The sequence below is a fragment of the Thunnus maccoyii genome, chromosome 14, assembly GCF_910596095.1.
Source record: "Thunnus maccoyii chromosome 14, fThuMac1.1, whole genome shotgun sequence".
Lineage (NCBI taxonomy): Eukaryota > Metazoa > Chordata > Actinopteri > Scombriformes > Scombridae > Thunnus > Thunnus maccoyii.
The window spans coordinates 15,255,960-15,270,269 of record NC_056546.1 but is presented as its reverse complement, the minus strand read 5'-3'; the positions used below and the strand labels follow the sequence as shown (position 1 = coordinate 15,270,269).

General features: G+C 43.8%; 1 protein-coding gene across 7 annotated transcripts in view; it reads left to right on the top strand.

The window, feature by feature from the left end:
- The first annotated feature begins 963 nt into the window (after nucleotides 1-963).
- The window catches only part of zmiz1a (zinc finger, MIZ-type containing 1a), a 104,140-nt gene continuing 90,793 nt past the window's right edge, over nucleotides 964-14,310 (top strand). For 6 of the 7 annotated variants that reach the window (XM_042433332.1, XM_042433334.1, XM_042433333.1 and 3 more), the window contains exon 1: nucleotides 964-1,162. The gene's annotated coding sequence lies outside the window, so the exon portion shown is untranslated. The remainder of the gene's footprint in view (nucleotides 1,163-14,310) is intronic. The other variant, XM_042433335.1, reaches the window with a different exon arrangement.

Below are 14,310 nucleotides of genomic sequence, written 5' to 3'. Positions count from 1 at the left end.
ATACGTGCGCGCGCGCACACACATACACACACACACACACACACACACACACACACACACACACACACACACACACACACAAGCAGTCAAGATAAGGGCTCCCCACACACTGGAAGTTGTAAGTGAAATGTAAACAAGCCAAAGGGCAAAAAAGGAGACGGTTATTGTTTATATTATATAATATTACTACTACCTGCCATTACTAACCTGTTTATACTAAATGTAAAAAACGTACATTTTTAATACCGCATAATAATAATAATAATGACCCCTGAATTTATCATAAGTGTGTTTATTTAGATATAAGTTAATTATATAGGAAATAATAATCAAATGATATAATAAAGAAATAAAACTAAGTTTAGCACATTAATTTAAGTAAAATAAAATCAACCTGTGCCTGATAATCGATTAATCATTTAAATATTTTTAAGCAGAAATGCAAACAAACATGATCTTTGAGGATTTGCTGCTTTTCTTTTTCATGTTCGTGTTATAAAATATGAACAACACTCATAACATATATGAGTTGTTTTGGATTTTGGAAGTATTTGAATATTTCATCAAAAATTCACTATTTTCTGAGATTATTAACCTTATGATTTTCATAATTAACATGATGACATGATGAAAGTAGTCATGAGATATAGCCCTATTATTAATATTATTATTATAGCCTATCGTTTTCGATGACGTATTTAATAGTCTTACAAAAAAGAAGTGTTTATTTTACTTTACGATCAACTAATAGCATAATAAGCCAACCGGTTTGATTACACAAGCAGTAAGTGAAGCAACCAGAAACAGACAACAGCTGGAGCATGAGCCGCAGTCCGCTCCAGCGTCGAAATGTGCCGTAAGCAGCCTATTAGCGCGTAGTTACACCTTTTACACTCGGTGTCCTTCCGCGGGAATCTAGGTCACATTTTCACACCGACCGCCGAGCACGGCTCTCTCTGGTAACTGAATAGCCAGTGTAATCTGACACTTCAACTTGCCGTGCTCTACGGTAGTTGATTCAGTCACTCACTCGCACCGTCTCCGGGGCTCTCACGTCGGCTTTGTGGAGTGAAGCGAGCGAGAGAGAGAGAGAGAGGAGCGCCGTAAACACGAGGTTTGGAGAAACAATACGCGGATTTGCCTCTTGAGGTCCGAGCTGAAAGTAAGTTTCGCGCCTGGGTTATTTTTTCTTTTTGTTGTTGTTCTTGCAGAGCGGGATTTGTGTGTGCGGCTTGTTCAAGATGGGGTTTTGCCTCCCGCTGGACAGAGACTACCTGCTAACAATAGGGTGACCTCCCAGAAACCTTTAACAGCCGCTGATGAACTCGTGTCAGAGGGGAAGAGGTGGAGGGGGGGGAGGGAGGAGGGAGGGAGGGGGGCAGATTTGTGGGTTGCGTGAGCGGCAACGGAGCGGCGTTTACGCGGCGTTAACAACACCCAGCCAGGCTCGGTGTGTGCTGTATGTCATGTTTCTGCCTTGTGTGTTAGACGAGTTGCGCTGGAGCGAAATAGCCAGAGTCGTAATGTGTGTCTGCGGGGTTATTTCTGGATAGGTGCATGCATTTCTGTGAAGACACTGGATAAGAATATGCTAGTAAGTCGCTGATTGCTGCTCTCTCTGTGTGCGTGTTTGGGTGAATGTGTGTGTGTGTGTGTGTCTCAGGCGATCAGCTGATGGCTCGGTTGATGCTAAACTGAGAATACTGTGTCAACAGTCTGGACTCCCTTCAAGACTATTATCGGCTACCTGTTGTAATGCAATTAACAGGCATGTGCATATGTTACTCTGTTATGTTCTGTTAAACAACTCCGTGTAATGCAGCTTCGGTGTTATTTGCCACCTTGAAGTGCACTGACAACACCGATTGTCTTGATTGGATCCTCTCAGGGATCACTCAAAGATCAGTGGCTCCCAATGTGAGCTCAGGGGCCCTTAATGGGACTCTAGTTGGCTCTGTAGTGAAGTGAGAATTAGTTTACTGTCACAATAGCACTGTGAATGATCTCAATTAGACAATGCTCAGGTGTGACTTTAACCTCAGTGTCAACTCTTTCCATTAATATACCTGCACTGAAATATTACCTCCTCACATTTCAGTACAAATTCCTTGACACGACACAATCTGAATCCCTGATAGACACCAGCAGCACCACATTTCCTAAGCGGTAGCAGGCAGAGTGGATGAGCTGCTTGACTCAGCGCAGCCCTCTGCCATAAGTCTGGCGGACCCTCCCCGTTAAATTCCTCCGTCTGGATGTGAGGCCAGCCGGGGCAGAGCGCAGTAGAGAGGGGGCTCCCGATGGGAGGAAGGAGAGGGAGGAAGGAGGAGGAGGAGGAGGAGGAGGAGACTGCCGCTCTTTCATTACTGTGCACCCTGCTACAGGACAGCTAAACTTTGGGAGGAGGGGGGGGGGTGAGAGAGAACCCTCATTAGCAAGGTGCCGAAGTTGAAAGGAGTATGATTGGGAGCAGATCAGCAATCCTTTGCTATTGTTAAAGATTGGTGTGCAGTTGATGCCAAAAATGTTCCAACAATATCTAATCTATAACCACCCGTATCTCACTATCCTGTCATCATTGTCATGCAGGTAAGATAACAAGCGGATATACTGTCATCACCTGCTGCAAATCAGTTCTCCTTAAAAAAATTCTCAAAAGCCCAGTTTCCTGAGAAATCTGACACAAACCAAAATTAAACATTACAAGCTTAACAAAGGCAGCATTTGTTGCAGAAGTATTGCATTGGATTGCAGGTGTTCACATTATTGTGTCCACTCCCTGTACGCCAGTCTAAGAGTGTGTAAACAGATTTTGGATGGGTGCACCCTCCAGTGTCTCCTCGGTAATTTTAATTGGTGATGTAATGAAATTGTTTCAGCAGCAACACTTGTCAGCTGCACCACATTAATTAGTGCTGTTTTTTTTTTTTTTTTTTTTTTTCTTTTTCTTTTTTCCTTTAGTCGAACTGAACCAGCGTTAAGTCATTTCAGCAAAGCATGAAAAGGAGGCACGCTCGTTCAGAGTGGGTTACCTGATAAATTGTGAAAGAAAGAGGGCAAAGAATTAAAGCCATCTGCAACTGTTTGAAACTTGGAAGTGTGTGTGTGTGTGTGTGTGTGTGTGTGTGTGTGTGTGTGTGTGTGTACAGTATGTGTGAGTTTTCTTTCCTTCTGTTGTCCCTCCTGGGGCCTCTCTGCAACCAGCCAGCCAGCCAGCCAGCCAGCCAGCCAGCCAGGCTGTGAGACAAGACAGAAAGTGTCTGATTCACTAAACAGGCTAAAGGCTACACGAGACTCACTTTGAAATCAAATTTGAGTGTTTTCAAAAGCTATTTAATACAGTGATGGGTGCAAATGCTGAGCCTGGAGGTCTTCTCTTCTATGCTGTAAGGTGGAGGAGACAATGACGGGAATATGCTGGGAAATAAGTGAAATCTTAAAGATCCCCTCCAATGAAAATCAAGTTTTTAACCTTGTTAACATGTCCGTGTAGTGTTTTTCATATGCTACAACAACACACATCAGGAGTGAAATAAGCACCATGGCTGAGCATTTCCTCCTTGAAACAGCAGTGTACCAAGGACAGTCTTAAAAACACAGATTCGGTCTGGTAGGATTTCAAACGTCACAAATCTAAGGAACCGACCATTTATAATTAAAGATAATTATATGCAGAGTCTACCTCCTTGGGTTTTCCTCATCTCCAGATGAACACTCAGTCAGATCTATTTTGTTATCCAGTGAGTGAATGTTGACCAGGTAGAGTGATGGAATAGCTGGCCTGGTCATGTTAGCTTTTAGCTGTTGGCTAACAGACCGGCCTGCAGTTGTAGTGGTCGTGTTATCTGCACACTTACTCACGTTAAGTCCTTTACACTCTTTACACCGTAACCAGGAGCCAGAGAAGCAGCTACACTGCTGCACGGCGCCACAAATATATTTGCATATTCACAGATTCTGGAATTTTTAATGAGAACGAGTAGATGTCATTTTAAGGGTTTTAAAGGGGTATTATACTCTTTTTTTGTGTGTGTGTGTGTGGAAAAACTACAACGGACACAAATTATTATTCAAACCAGAGTATTTTTATATGTTTTAAAACACGGAGGGGATCTTTAAACAAGGAACACGTGCACTGGCAGCGCTACAAGCTGCAGCTAAACATGAGGACGAAGATGTATATATATGCAACAGTATGTTTATTCCCTAAACCAAACAAGGAGACAGAATAAAGAGGTTACTTTCCAATCTGATTGTTTGAAAGTATTGCATGTTTAAAAACTCCTGATTGCTGTTCAGTTATGTTTAATATCTCAGGCAGCAACAAGTTATATCCCAAATTGGAGTATCAGTTTCAAACACCTGCAGCTATTCACCGATGTCCCGGGGTGATTATTTACAGAATACCATGAGGCAGTGAATGCATCTTACTGCCTATCTTTAACATCTGTGAAGCAACCAGCTAATACTGATTTTAAGATGTACAGGAAGAAAAAAAAATCCAGAAACTAATTACTTGCATAGTGAGTAATTAGCTTTTTGTTACTCAGCAATTTACCAAGTTGCTGGGTCTTTGCTGCTGTTTACGGTGTGTCGGCACAGCTGCAGCCTGCTAAATGCTTAAAACCTGGCAAACGCTAATCAATGTTTTGACAGCCTGACATTTCATCTAAACTGCTCGCGTCCATTTGTGGAGTGCTGTGAAATACTTGCAGCGTGTTCACTTGACATGGATTTTTTGCTGTCTGGTGTCTCGCCATCAGCCCAAACCCACCCACTCGTGTCCCGAGCAGAAGTCTGCTTTTGTTCCTGTCTCTTTTTCTCCATCTCTCTCTCTCTCTCTCTCTCTCTCTCTCTCTCTCTCTCTCTTTCTCTCTCTGTCTCACTTGTGGTTCGACTTGGCAGTACTCCTCAATCTCGACCGATCCTTTGTTTTTCAATGCGCCTATTTTCATCTTTTAATAAGGAAAAAAAACTTGTGTTGCCTCAGAGCGTTTTTAAAGACTAATTTTGAGAGCAAAAGGCTTTAACTTGAAATGTTCAGTTTGAGCTGAGGTTGTGCCTTCATGTCAGACGCTTAACTACTTCCTAAACGTTGTCGTAATTCTACCCATAAGTCTGCAGTTAAGCTCTCTCTTCAAGTCCAAGCCTAGTGACGGCGGCGTAACTAATAACGCTGAGAACGAAGCACCCAGATGTAACTCATCCCGCTGACGGCGAAGATGACATCAGCTCGGTTTAGACGGCCAAATGCGGACCGCCGTGAAGAGCAAAGGACGAGAAACCCTCGATGCCACACGCCTGTCACCACCCTGCGCTGCGGTTCGCCTTGTGGCTGAAACATCTCTGGTTTAAAGCTGGCTGAGAAAAGTCAAGAGAGTCAGTGTGAATAATGCTCGAGTCCTTGAGCAAGGCAGTTAACCTCAAGTAGCATCGAACGGTGTTGTTTGTCGAAGACTGTGGCTGTGCCGGGCTGCTCCCAGGTGTGGCAAACAGGGTGGTGCTGGGAAGGAACGTTTGCACTCAGCAAAACCCTTCCTTGAATAAATAAAGATTTTAGAAATAGTATATCCCCCTTCTCTCTAGCTTCCAGCCTCACGTATAAAGCCCAGCTTAATGTGATTTTGCCTTGAAACTGTAACGTGCAGTGTCTTTGTCTTGTCGCGCTAATGACGGATATCTGTTTAAGTTGTATATATACAGGCAAAACATCGACATAACTCCTGTTTCTGAAGAGCCGTCACTTCAACCTTGAGTCCCCCCCCCTACCCGCCTCCCCGACGTCAGGGGAGAAGCAGTCTTCTAAGTGCTTTTCTGAGACAAGAGAGTGAAACAGAGTGCAGAGAGAGAAAGGAGAGTGAGGAGAGAAGTTGCTGGCCCACCCTGTCACCGTCTCATGCATGTTTGATTTGATGTTCTTTGAGGAACGAGTGCAGGGGACATCACAATGGCCATGTCCTGTTCCCATCCGTCGAGAGGCTGGGGGCCCTTGAATCATAAATGACACCCGGCCTCACCGGGAACAATATGAGAGTCGGAGCCCGCACAGGAGGAACAAAATGTTCCCTCTATCCATCCATCCATTCGCCCACCGCTGCCGCCTGCACTCAAGACTTCTCACCATCGCAAGCAATTACCCTCACTTTTTTCTTTTTTTTTTCTTTTTTTTTTTTTCTTTTACCGCTGACGAAATCCTCACAGAGCCTGTCTCGGCTGCGTTTGTCTGTGTCTGCGAGAAACGGGAGAGAGAAAAAAGGGGGGGGTAGCGCTCGAGAGGAAAAGAGATAGTACGTGTCTCATTGAGTGGCGTTGGCGTGTGTCTGTTTGGCTTGTAAATCCTGTTTAAGCTAAACAAACTCATTGTCCTCATCCTCCAACTGGGTGCTCGCTCTCTGTGTGTGTGTGTGTTGTGTGTGTGTGTGTGTGTGCCCCCCCCCCTCCCCGTCCCCCCCCATTCCCTCTTTTCTCCCCGTCTCTCTCCCTCTCCTTTTGAGTTGTAAGTACAGTCACTAATTAGTCCCCTCTCCCTCTTCATGCTGGGTCAGTGGGTTTACGGTTTCAGCGGCTGATCTGCTGTGTTTGCCTTGTCTCTCCTGATACCGGAGCATGCCTGCGAGCCAGCGACGATTTCAGCCTCCTCCAAGAGGTCTTCACACCTTACACAGTGTCCCACATGGGTTCATTTGCCAGACAGCCACTCACAAACTGAGCTCACTCACATACAGCTCGCCCCGGCGCTTGAGTTCATGCCAGATATTAGGCTTTACCTGCTGAGTTGAGTCAATAAGTTAAAACCTGTTACGCTTTTGCACAACAGCAATGCATTTTGAAACAGATCCAAACGTTTTCTAGGATTCATTTTACATACACTTTAGTTACCCTTTACACAGCATGTTGCAAATCTTTCTAGCTTTTTTAGCCTATAATGAATCTTTTTCATGAAGATAATACGCCACATGCTGCGTTTATAATATCATTTGTGCTATAAACAGACTCTTGTCTAGTCGGCACTGTTGTCTCTCCGAGTGCACAGTGATGCTGATTTTGTGGTGGAGGTTGCGTGGGAGACTGAGAGTGATGGCAGAGATTCTCTGAAGGCGGTTGAATTGTCTCCAACATGGCCTCCAGGGATACATACTTCCTTGTTTTCTGACAAAGTAAATTAACTCGGTTTTACTAATGCAAAAGGGACAGCGTTTATTCTTTGCCTGCGATGTCGCTTACGAGGAGGGAGAGGGAGTCATGCAATATCTGCTCTCACATAATACTCAAGCTTCCACGTGCGTGTAGGGCAAAGGCTGAAATGCGGTCGATATCGAACGGCAGCTTTTCATTTTTCTTTATGACAAATAAATCATAGAAAGGCGTTTTTTTTTTTTTTTTGTGGATGAAGATTGTGCTTTACGCCGGATGATTTTCCAGTTTCGCTCTTTGGTCTTTTAATGAAGCTAGCTGTTGTTGTTATTGAGAGCTCCCACCCCCCCAAATCATATTGGCATATAAATCTTGAGCTCCACTGCCCCACTAAGACTGTTTTCTTACCGCTTTTCAACATCGCACAGCGACAGAAAAGTCTATTACTGTGTGCAGCGTGTTTGCCGGCTTGGTGCCCTCCCCTCGATTTTGACACCGGCGGTTGAGCCAGGCGCATTCCCAGGGTTCTAAGGACTGACATCCCTTTCATTTTCCCGCCTGGGCGGCTCAGATAAAGGGGCATATTTTAAACCTCTGTGTAGATACACCAACTGTAAAGAGAGACGGGCTGGTGGGCCGGGGCAGAGCTGCAGCATTAACTTCACAGAGAGGAAAAAAAGAGAGAGAGAGAGAGAGAGAGGGAGAGATGGAGAAGGTAGGAGGGTAATGATTAGAGAAACAAATAAATAAGCAAAGAAATGTAACTTTAAAGTCCACTTTATTAAACAGTGATCTCAGCAGTTTATGGTATATGCTTGGAAGTGCTATAACTGGCTGCAGACCTGACTTTGTAAATATCACACAAGCATTATCTGCAATCTCGACGCAGATAACCCATCTCTGTTGTTCATCCCCGGTCTATTAGAGGGGCAATGTGTTTCACCACTTTTTTTTTTTTTTTTTCTAATCTCTCCCCCCCCTGCTACAAGTGCGTCCTCCCAGCAAACCGAAGCCACGGTGGAAGTCGTCGTTTATCATATCAGTAATGAGAGCGGGCTAATCGTGTGTATTCCGGAGACAGCAATGATACACTGCTTGGTGCTTGCCAGGAATCAGCCTCTAAACAATGTTTATCATTGTCTCCCAGGGCTCTTTAATTATCTGGCAAACATTATTGACAAAAACAGCAAGGGTCCCTCCTTGTGTTTTATGATTTTTTTAAAGGATACTGGGTTACTATGCACCAAGATGTGTGCTAGAGAAAGTAAAAGCAATGGATTTTTTAAAAATTTCAACTACATTAGATTGTATTTGACAAGTAACAACTTCTTGTTATTTACAATTTTAGTGCTTATAATAATTAAATGTGTTTTATGCTTACCTAGCATTAATTACAGATCATAAAGTTTGTAAAAATGGCTAATTTAGGAGAGATAAATGAAGAATTCAAGGTATACTTATAACTAACTCCTAAATTGTGTAGTGTTTTTTACAATGAGTCCTTTTAACGGTACCTGGGAAAGATCGTGTGTAACAGATCATCTGAAAAAAAAAAACGTGTTTTTGCAAGTATCTTGGTAACCTTTTCATTGAACATATTGTAAATAAGTTTCTTTATAGCAGAAGTAACAGAAACTTGTAGCTCGGCACCTCTGCGGTGTATTAAATTATCAATATCATCCAGCTTTTAAATGACCACTAGAATAAAAGTCTGTTAAGAGCTCCTCTGTGTCTGCTCCTATCCCGACAACTACCCGTTACTCCAGATTACATACATTAGCAGCATCTAATACAGTTATTACACATCTCAGCTGTATTGCTTTCACAGCCATCCCATAATCTTTACTTAGCTTCCCGGTGGGAGCTGAGTGGAAGCTGAATGGCATGTGTTGACATTGTTAAAGATACACGTGAGGACATCACACGTTTCATGTCTGACTCATATATTTAGAGGAGAGGGGAGGGCAAGGAGGAGGAGGAGGAGGAGGAGGAGAAGAAAGGGGAGGGGGGGTGGGGGTGGGGGGGTTTGCCATACCACAGCCCGACCCGCAACATCTTGAGGCTGTTGCTCAACGTCCCGCTAATAAGTGTGGCTACAGTCTGAATGGAGCAAGCCGATGTGTAAGTCTGCGCTGGTTAGCGATGGTCAACAACAACATCAGCAGCAGCAGCAGTAACAACAGCAGACAGACATGGCTCTGAAATATGCATTAGGGCCAGACAGTATGTTACCTACCCCCACACACTTACACACCCCCCCTCCATCCTCTCCTCCTTGTCATGTCTCTGTAACCATGTCTCCCCGGATATCAAATCAACATGACTGTATAACAAGGAAGGAGGTGTGTCTCATTGACGGTTGCATGAAATCACCTTTGCTGTGGCGTGTGTGACTGTGTGTGTGTGTGTGAAAGAGAGAGAGAGGGAGGTGGGGGTAGCAGCAGCAGCAGCAGCAGCAGCAGCAGCAGCAGCGGTGGCTTGGGGTGAGGTCCTGCCCTGATTTTCTCAGGAATTCCTTTGTTTTTGGAAGCCAGAAAGGGGGGAAACTGAATCTGCGTAGCCTGAGGGTCTCGATGTGCTCCTTGAGAATTCTCTGCTCACATCTCTCTGCCGCCAGCTCTGATGGTTTTAGGGGTGGCTCTGTTTTCAAAGCTCAGAACAGCAAAGGTGTTTTTCACCTTCCAGAAAGAAAGCAAAAAAAAAAAAAAAGAAAAAGAAGATGACTGCACCAGGCAAAGCGTCTCAGGCCTGGAGGAGACTGATGCTGCTCAAACATAAATTTGCTCCATATTTCAGGGGCTACGGAAATGAAAGTCAAATGTAGATCCTGTCACTCAGGACACAAAAGATACCTTCCGATGAATATGGATGCGGAAAGTGAGCTCATTGAAACATACACGCGCTCGCTTTCTTTATTCGGACACAAATGAAAAGGGTGGTGCAAGGATTGCCTAATATTTTCCATTTTTTAACGATTCCTCTTTTGCAGATTAATAAGTGTTTTTAATAGTGTTTTACAGCCACTGGAAGGGCCAAGGCTACTCTAGCAAATGTTGTCAGCTGCTACTGAGGCTGAATATTTCACCTCACATTCATGGCTCATTAAATCTTGATAAACCTTGGGTAATGGTGTTAAAATTGTACAAAGGTATCTCCATTTACTCTGCGCCACAAGTTTTCCGTGACCAGATCCTTATCTGGGGGGCTGTCGCTTTAACTAACTTCCACAAAGCACAGCTTTTCCCTCTCGTTTGAAGGGGGCTCGTGTTGAGCGAGGGTGGGTAGGGGGTGGGGAGGGGGGCTGAATAGGCTTGTTGCCTGCCTCTATTTAGCCAGCTTCATTCTTCGCTGTCCCCTGGAACAGGCGGAAGGGGGGCTCCAGAGAGGGGAGATGGCAGAGGGGAATAGGAGAAGGGCTAGGAGGTCTGGTCACGTGAGCAGTAATGGCGTTCGTGCTGGTCCCTTTCAGGCTGTCACAGTAAATCTGTTTGACTTGTCACTTTGTAAATCATTACGAAGGCTAAAAGCCTCTCTATTGGATTGCGGTGGAAAGGGGGAGGCAGCAGGTTTCCTTTTGTGCCTTCTTGACGATGATGATAATCAAGTTTGTTTCTGGCCATCCTGCTGTGAGGCTATAATTAGCTCCCTTCTTCTTTCTCCTCTTCTTTTTGGCGTGTTGCTCCTCAAAGCGGAAGTGGAGTGGGAGGTCATATGTTGAGTTTTGTGCAGAGGCATCAATGGCTTCTGAACACTCTTCAGTTTTATCAGCCTTTCTACTGTAGCTTCAGAGGACGCTTCAGAAAGAACGCTTGTGTGTTTTTTTCTGCTTTGTGCAAACGTTTATTATCCAGTGTGTAACAGCTCCGCTCGTTCTGAACTGAAAAAAAAAAAAGAGCACTAATGGTGATTTAGTGCATGTAAGGTCTCCTGTTCCTCCCCCAGGTCAGTCAGGGTGAGAGTCACAGCTTGAGGTATGTCTAAACTTGTAGTGTCACTTTCTGACCAAACCGGTTGCTGTCTGAGAGAAACATGACAGAGTAGATCTCGTCCCACCGATGAAGTCCGTGCGGCGAGACGTGCGATTTCCTCGGGCAAACTCTCCTCATCCTCTTCCACTTTTGCCTCTGTTTTCCTCTTCCCTCATCTCCTTTTTCATGCCATCCATCTTCTCCTCTGTGCTCACTATGTTCTCTCCCTTTTTCTTTTTTCTTTTTTCTTCTCTCCCTGTTCTTTGGTGTGTGTGCCAGCAGCACTCATGCCTGGAACAGAGCGCCAGGGCAGACATCTGTCGCGCAGTGTCCCTGATCTGATCTGTGGCTCGAAGCATCGGGGTCATGAAGAGTAGCAGCCGCCAGTCCAGACACCACGGGAGACAATCCGAGCGTTCTATCTCTGTGTTTTAGTCTTCCTATGTGTCTGTCTTTCTCATTAAAATTCTCATTGCGCACAGCCACACACACACACCAGGGTATTAAGCTGTTTGTTGTCTCTATGTGGAGCGTCTGTCGCTTGGACTGTGTAGCTCTAAGTCAAACCAGGCTGGCAGCGTCCCATCTCTTCCTGATAAAGCTCATTCTTAGACTCACAGGTGCAGAGAGCAGAGTGAAACGTCGGTTACATCAGGCTGTTCGTCAGCTGCAATGATGTGCAGTTGATCTGAAAGGAGGATTTTGACAGTTAAACTGGATCTTTGTGCCTGGGGCAGTGCCATTAATGACAAAACCAATGACAGAATGAATAAAAGGGTGTTAATTGCGGCTGTTGGGTTGTATTAGTAAGAGTGTAACTGTGGATTGACATACACACTGTCTGCCAAGTTTGATACACCACATACCTTCTTGAGATATTAATGGCTGCGTATTGATTTCACTCAGTGTTTTGAGATTTATTGGTGTTGCAGCAGCAGCTTTTTCCTGAAAACAAGTGAGTTTATGCCAAGTGGCAAGACTGGTAAATGCTCAGCCTAGATCTTCATCGGAAAATATAATAATGTTAAAGAGATTAAGTATACGGTCTACTGAACTACGATCAGCCAGCCCCTGTATTCAGTCTGTGTGAGAGATGGTGGTCCAGCTGAATAATACTGAACTTTAAATGTGTCCTAACTCACTCTTACCCTTGATTTTTCCCAACTTCTAAGAACTCCGAATGTTTTCCGCAATGCGAACGTACAGTGTCATGGTAGATCAATCATTGTCATCTGAGCTGAGTCAGCTCCTGATGCGACTTGGCTTGCGGTCGATGTACTAGATGACAGAGTAAGAAGTGTGTAGCAGCTCTGCCTGGGTTCCCCGGGGCCCTTGAAATCCTTGAAAAAAAACCAAGGCCTTGAAAGTTTTTGAAAGAAGACATAAAAAGACACGGATCATTGAAAGGGCTTGTGGTGTGTTAAATAAAGCAAGAGATCACATAGTCTGTGAGCTTTGTACAGCCTGCTAGTTCTAATTATAAAATTTGTGTTGTAACAGTAATTAACCTTGATCTGTGATCAAACTATGCTGTGTGTGTCCTTGAGTTTGAGGGAATTAGGCCTGGAAAGTCCTTGAAAAGTCCTTGAATTTTAAGTTTAAGAAGGTGTTGGAACCCTGCTCTGCTTTTTTTTTTATCTGAACATTGGTGTTATGAAAGTGCTTCCACATAACTGAAGTTTTGAAGTTGAAGTTGAAACAGACTCCCCCACAATGGAGCCAACAGCAATATTGCTTTCAACCATGTGTGTGGCTGCTGTATGAGTCATAATGTAATTGTCAGCATGTCACAATACAGTACATGATATGACATTACAATTTAATACTGGTATCATGAACGATATTATATTTCACACCCCTTTAATCCATCACATCGCATGTTAAGCGAATATTAGCTAAGTTATGTTATCTGTAGGACTGAAACTAACATTTATTTTTATTACAGGTTAATCTATCAATTATTTTCTCGATTAAAATTTGAATGGCATGGTATAATCAATGTTAGAAAATTATGGAAAATGCATGTCACAAGTTCCCAGAGTCCAAGGTGATGTCTTCAAATGTTTTGTTTTGTTTCTGCTTGAAAAATTGCTTAAACAATCAAAGTAATATCAAAATTGTTGTAGATTTAATTTCTTCTTGACTAATCAATCAACTAATTGTTGCAGCACTAGTAATCTGAACTCAGTGACATGGTTGACAGCAGATGTTGGATTCAAAGATACTAAAACAATTAAGAATCAGCTGCCGAACAACAACCTTCACAAATCAAGAAACAACCACATGACCCTTTTCACATCCATGTTTACTCACTTGCCAACCTGATTTGATTTTCTGACAACACAGCTTGTCATTGCAGTGCTCCTCAGCATCCTATTATCAGCTCTCTGGTCTTGCAGAGTTTTGAAAATAGTCCCTGATTGAAACTTCAATACCTCACAATTGTAAAACTTTTACAAAAAAAAGCAATAAAGGTGACAACCACTCTGTGATGGATTGTCAGTCTAAAAGAAGTTTTTACCCTCTACAAGTTGATTTTCAAGCTGAATTGACGCCGTATGAAAGACGGGGAGAGGAAACATCTGTAAACTTTGTACTGTACTTTTTAAATGGTTGGTAATGATTAAAGTATGTCTTGTATTTAATGGGCTCAACATGCAAAACCACAAAGCCTAACAATTAGACTGGATTGCCATTTTGTTTTCACTTCATTATTCTGTCTGACGTCATTTTTATGTAACCGTCGACTCCCTCAATATAACTTTCAGTCAACACCAAAGTGGTTAGTGGTTGCTTGGAGCAGTTAACCTGACATCCACCGATCAGCCACAACATTAAAACCACTGACAGGTAAAGTGAATAACATTGATCATCTTGTTACAAGGGCACCTGTCAAGGGGTAGGATATATTAGGCAGCAAGTCAGTTCTTGAAGTTGATGTGTTGGAAGCAGCAAAACTGGGCAAGCATAAGGATCTGAGCAACTTTGACAAGGGCCAAATTGTGATGGCTGGATGACTGGGTCAGAGCATCTCCAAAATGGAAGGTCTTGTGAGGTGTTCCCAGTATGCAGTGGTCAGTACCTACCAAAAGTGGTCCAAGGAAGGACAACCAGTGAACCAGCGACAGGGTCATTGGTGCCCAAGGCTCATTGGTGTGCGTGAGGAGTGAAGGCTAGCCTGTCTAGTCCGATCCCACAGAAACGCTAC